We start from the raw sequence: 6,338 nt of genomic DNA, 5'->3' as shown, positions 1-6,338 counted from the left end.
CTATGGTTCACCAGGGTTACCTACTAAAAATAAAAATAAAAATTTCAATTAGTTCTACAAGATGTACAAATAAAGTCCCGCAAAGAACTTACAATCTAAAATTACAATATTATAAAAATAGAATTATGCACCAAACAGCAACATGAGAACTTAAGAACTTCACATAACTAAATACTGGTTTTATTAATTTAATTATTACTAATAATTTGGTGATCAAGGATATTGAAAAATTCAAACCAGAAGAAAAGTTAATAAAAAATGAGCAGAATGTGAAAGATGGATTTCGACCCTACCTTACTCCCTATGCAAATTAAATTTCAGATATTTTCTAAGATAAATGTGAAGAGCAAACTTTAAAAAGAAAGCATAGGGGCCGGGGAGATGGCTCAGTGGAATAAGCACTTCCCTGGCAAGCGCAAGGGCCTGAGTTCAATCCCTGGTTCCTCCAAAAAAAAAGAAAGCACAGCCTGGCAAGCTCAAGGGCCTGAGTTCAATCCCTGGTTCCGCCAAAAATAAAAAATAAAAAAAAAGAAAGCATGACATTACCATGGGGGATTTTTTTTTAAATCAGGATACAAAAATCATACACCATAAAGGACAACACTAATAAATTGAACCTTTATTAAAATCCCATAGAAAATGCCCATCAACCCAGGAATGGATAAAAAAGACATGGCATCTTTGTGCATGGAGTATTATTCAGCTACAAAATCATAAATTCAAGGCTTTTGCAGGTAAATGGATGCAACTGGAGACCATACTCATAAGTGAAATAAGTCAGACTTGCATGTGCAAACATATGTTAGATCAATTTTGCATACTTAATCTGGTAATCAGAGCAACTACTTTGAAGATAATAATATGCAATATAATAGCCATTGCTAATTTCCTATGATCTTGTTGTGAAATTCTGTATCCTTTTATTATTATTTTTATTCTCTTAAAAAAATTTCTATGGGAAAAAGATACCATAAACAAAGATGGAAGAAAATAGAATTGAGGGAAGAAGATACTGGCACAGGCTACAAGAATAAATCTCATAAGTGAACAGGAATGACACAGTCAATCTTATTGGCAAAGGATATGAACACGCCACAGAGGAAGTGGGACTTATGACAAACACATGAACAATGCCCCCACCCAACATAATCAGAGGCTTGCAAACAAAGCAAAGATTGAGAAAGCTGTGGGAAAACAGGACCGTGTATGCCTCGTGTGTTGTGGCATACGTTGAAACCACAACAATGGAGAGAAATTTGATGGCATTTAGTAAAAATCAAGACGCTTACACAGTCTTTGTAACCTGCCTGCAAGGAGACACAACCACTATTACACCCCTGCTGTGACAATCAAAAATTAAGAAAAGTTTAATGTCCACCAAGGAGCAATAAATGTACATAAAACAGTAGAATGAGTTATTTACGTACAAAAACCCTAAGGTCGACACACATCTGCTTCAAGGTAAAGATTACCTTAGAAAAGAAGAAATAAGAGTGAGGTTTTCATTGCCTCTAAATAATTGTGTTTCTTAAAGAACCATTTGAAGCTAATTTCTGCTATATGTTGAAGTAACAAGCTGTGCAACTTCAATAATGATACGCAGGGATTTGTTAGATTATTGTTTGTAATAGAAAATAAGTTTAGAAAAGAAATGCATCTTGGCAGTAATTGTTCTAAACACTGCCTAAAATTATCCACTAGGCTTTAAACACCCTTCAAGTGGGCTCATTGACTTAATAAATATTTACTTATTGTCTACCCCACAGTGAGTGCTACAGGAGGCTCATACGAAACAATCGAACCCTGCCTTTGGGTCCTTCTGGGTGTGATTGATAAGTTCCAGATTAGTGCTGCCTTATGATCAGGGCTGAGCTATATGAGGCGACTTTAAAGGGCCTTCCCAAGTGCACTTTGTCCTAACATAAGGCCAGATGAATATAGTATGATAATAATACCAAACAGAGGCTCCAGAATTCTAGACATAGCTCTATGACTCTATGTGCATGTATTTTTATCCTAACCACACACCCATGAGACTATTACTGTTATTCCTGTCTTACGGATTAAGAAATTGAGGCACTGCTATTGTTCGGTTTTCGTTGCTTTTTTTTTTTTTTTCAGTACTAGGCGTTGAACGCAGGACCTTGCACTTGCCAGGCAGGTGCTTATGCTGCTGAGCTATCTCCCCATCTCTACTGTTTGAATCTGTTCCCCCCCAAAGGTATGTGTCAGAAGCTTGATGTCTAAGCCAACAGTGATAATAGGTCAGGCCAGACACAGAATATTTAAAGAATTTAATCCAACTCACTGGCAGAGCCAAAACAAAACACAACACTCTTAAATTCTCTCAGGTCTGTTTGTCCTTGTGCAGTTATAGCTGGACAGTTAACTTCAAGGACAAAAAATTCTCTGGGTGTGCCTAAGGACATTTGTTTTATGATGTCCCATAAGTATAAGATGCTGGATCTGGGCAGGACCCTGCAGGTCACCTGGCACAGCACCATGGTAACACGTGAGCTCCACGAGGGCAAGGGCATATCAGAGCTCCTGCCCCTGAAACGGTGTCTGATACATAGATGGAGCTCAGTAAATGTGTGCTGGCAAAAAATTAAAAAAAGAAAAAAGTTTTTCTTTAAAAAGCCCAATATCAAAGAGGTCAAAGAAGAGATATGCTGCTTAGAGTTTTGAAGTAGAGCTGGGGCCCAGAGCTCTGAGCTACGGAGCCAGCTAGAATCCATCCACAGCTGAAGACTGCTCACGAATCCAGATCCCTGTAATGCAGAGCTAATGAAGAACTGAGCTGACTCTTCTGATTTTGAGTCCTAGAGATTTTGAGTCTCAGGTCACTGTTTCACAAATTTTGCAAAGATATTTCTAAGAAAAGGCAATGACTTAGAAAATACCTGGCCATGTAATGAAAGCTACCGAAATACAACTTTAATGTATGTGTGATAAGCTAAACAAAGATTTTCTGTCCCATAAATTAAGAACTAGCTATTTAATTGTCAACTGCCACATCCCCTGGAATGCTGTTAAATTAGAAGAATGGTTGTCTGTTGGTTTAGAAATGCTACTAAGATCCATTTCATTGATTGCTTTAGACTTGGTCTTGAGGTGGAATGAAGATTTTCTTCTTTTGGGGCCATCCCTTAGCCTTTCTGTGCATCCTCCAAGAATCACCTCCCCCACCTACTTTGCCAGGATAAAAATGTTACAGCAAACAGCAAGCTACCACTTGGAAGAAACCTGTGCAAGCTGTGTGACTTTACTTGGGTAAAAGACAGTAAAGACAGCGGAGACGCCCATCCAATTATCTCCTTCTGGAGGTACACTCCCTGTTCTTTTAGAAGCATATTAATCATTTTTATGCTGTCCTGACTCCTGATCACAGGCGTTTCCAGTGTTGTCAAAACAGTGCCTGCCTATCTCTGCTTTCTATGTCTGGCCTGAGTTCCAGGGAGTGTTTGTGAGAGAGGCAAGAACAAGAGACTGACAGCCTTGTGTTGACATTGTGTGGCTGTTTGGAAATGAGAACGATTCATGCCTGATGTTGTAATTCCTCCTTTTATAGGCAAAAAGTAATGTCTCGGCATGAATGAGCGGAGCTGAACACATTCGGGCACACCCCAGGCAGACACGGGGTGTACTCCCAGAACACTCGCTGTGCTTTCTTTGTTGCTATTGTAGGGCAAGAGGCAGAAAAGGTTTGTTTGATTCCCTAAGTCTCCCTTTGCTAATACATGGTATAAAACATCAGCCTTGAAGAGAAAACATACATTTTCATCTTTCCAACCATAATCCTAATCACAGCTCCTCATACGATGATTTTTAAAATTACATGAGTAATAAAAAGTAAGACTTCTCTTTGCCTGCTCCCTTAATTACACATGGTTCCTTTTTGAGTGTACTTATTATTCATCCAAGTATCCTTATTTTGCATCTCCTGTGTATCCTTCCAGATTTTTCCTAAGCACACACACACACACACACACACACACACACACACACATGCACAAGTACATATATGTATTTTCATATGTAGAAAAGGATATATTTGTTTGGCAGGAGCTTTCGTTTAATATTTACATTGTGCCATACTGTACATATTGTAACTACAGCTAGCTTTTCTCATTTAATGAGTACATGTTGGACATATTTTTTCATGTCAGTACCTATTATTTCTCTCATTTGTTTTGAAGGAAAGGATAGCCTTTGACAGAATGAATATATAGTAATGTATTTAACTATTTCCCTAAAGGAGGAAATTTGGGTTATTTGCAGTTTTTCACTTCTTAGAAATATTGTTGTGATAAAAATCATTGTACATGTGTTTTTAAATCTATAGCTTCAAGAGGTATACTGCTTATTTAAGGAAACTGTAAAAACTATTTAGCTGGCTTAGCTTGTCCTATCATAACAAGCTAACATAGGCAGCATGGGGTAACTAACAAACATTTATTTCTCTTGATTCTAAAGGTCAGGAAGGCCAAGATCAAGTGGCTGACGGGTTCATTTCTGGTAAGGACCCTATTTCTAACTTGAAGACAACTTGAAGCTTTATCCTTTGTCTTCCTATAGTGGAGTGACAGAGCACTCTGGCTTTTCTTCCTCTTTTTTTTTAACATTTATGTATGTATTACATATGTATGTATACATGTATATATTTTGGTACAGTCTCCCTATGCAGCGCAGACTCATAGTGATCCTCCTGTCTCAGCCTCACCAGTACCATCACTCCCATTTTGGGGGCCAGCACTGTGCACCCAGGGTTCCAGGGCTGTACCACATGCAGTAGCAGGGATTGAACTTGGGTCCTTGAGCTTGCCAGGCAGGCACTTAGACCCCTGAGCTATCGTCCCAGTTCTCTTGCTCTTCTTATAAGGACACTAATGCCATCATTGGATCTTCACTGTTACAACTTCATCTAAACTAAATTGCATCCCCAACGACTTCACCTAAAATACCATCACACTGTAGGTTGGAGCTTCAACATAGGAATTTTGGGGAGACATAAACTTTCAAATTATAACATTCTACACCTAGTATTTCTTCCCAGCTCATGTCTTTCTCATATACAAAACACATTCACCATTCCAATTGCTTCAAAAGTTTTAATTTGGGGCTAGAGAGATAATTCAGCAGTCTAAGCACCTGCCTGGCAAGCCCAAGGACCCGGATTCAATACCTGGTACCACATGCCATGCTGGTCCCCTGAACCCCAGTTATACTGTGTCAGCCACCAAAACTGGTGCACGCCTGTGATCCCAGCACTAGAGAGACTGAGACAGGAGGATCACTATGAGTCTGAGCTGCACAGCGAGACCCTGTTCAAAATACATGAAACAAAAAGTGATCGAACTTTAAAAAGAAATAGATAAATCCACAGTTATAGTTAGAGTCTTTAGTATTTCTTCCTCAGTAATCAATAAATTGATAAAGAGGAAATTAGTAAGGATGGGGGTGACGTAATTACTGTCAACTAACTTAACCTGTTGACATTTACAGAATATCTCACTCAAGAACAGCTGTACCTCAAAAAAAAAAAAAATTCAAAAAAAGAGAGAAATCTTCAAGGTATGTTTTCTGAGCACAACAGAGTTAAAGAAGAAATCAGTACCAGAAAAAAATTGAAATCCCCCAATACTTGGGATATTAAATGTATTCTAAATAACCAGAGTCCAGTAGAACACAGGGAAGTTGAAAAACACCCTAAATTGAAAATGAAAACATAATGGTTACAATGTGCAGGATGCAGCCGAAACAGTAACTGAAAAGAAACTTGTAAGTTAAATGCTTATACTAGAAAGGTTGCCGGGAACCTCCCAGTACTGAAAAGAGCACCAGAGAAACAACAGAGGTGGCGTCAATGGCTAGACCCGTGCTCACACCCCTCCCCGGTAGTCTTCCAGGTCCCCATTGTACCAGTTGCTAGCCAGTGACCGCCAAGAGCTGCCTGGAACCCTCTACGGCTCTCAGCACTCCTGTCACTGCTACCTATACCTAAATTGGCCTCCACACTCATCTCGGCTTCTTAACATCATTGTCCCCTCATTGCAGGGCAGAGCTGGCAGATCTGACTGGCAAAGCCCAGGTCAAGGGCGTCTATCACAGCTGTGGAAGTAAATGGAAGAGTGAATGGCTTGCCAGCCTAGTGGCACATGCCTGTAATCCCAGTACTCGGGAAGATGAGGCGGGTGAGTTCAAGACCAGCCTGCGCTACAAAGTGAGCTAAATGGGGCCATAGTGCAGGGGTGCAGCATTGGACTGCCAAGTGAGCTCAACTTCAGCCTGAACTGCATAGTGAGACACTGTCTCAAAAACACACAAAGAAAGAAAGA

General features: G+C 39.7%; 1 long non-coding RNA gene across 1 annotated transcript in view; it reads left to right on the top strand.

The window, feature by feature from the left end:
- LOC111815181 overlaps positions 1-6,186 on the top strand; it is a 34,663-nt gene extending 28,477 nt beyond the window's left edge. Inside the window, exons 3-4 of the long non-coding RNA XR_002819939.1 lie at positions 5,506-5,574; positions 6,058-6,186. This is a non-coding gene — a long non-coding RNA (uncharacterized LOC111815181). The remainder of the gene's footprint in view (positions 1-5,505; positions 5,575-6,057) is intronic.
- The last annotated feature ends 152 nt before the right edge of the window (positions 6,187-6,338 follow it).

This window comes from Octodon degus, unplaced genomic scaffold, assembly GCF_000260255.1.
Source record: "Octodon degus isolate 3935 unplaced genomic scaffold, OctDeg1.0 scaffold00001, whole genome shotgun sequence".
NCBI classification, from domain to species: Eukaryota; Metazoa; Chordata; class Mammalia; order Rodentia; family Octodontidae; genus Octodon; species Octodon degus.
The sequence above is the reverse complement of the archived record's forward strand: the minus strand, read 5'-3'. Positions and strand labels throughout refer to the sequence as shown.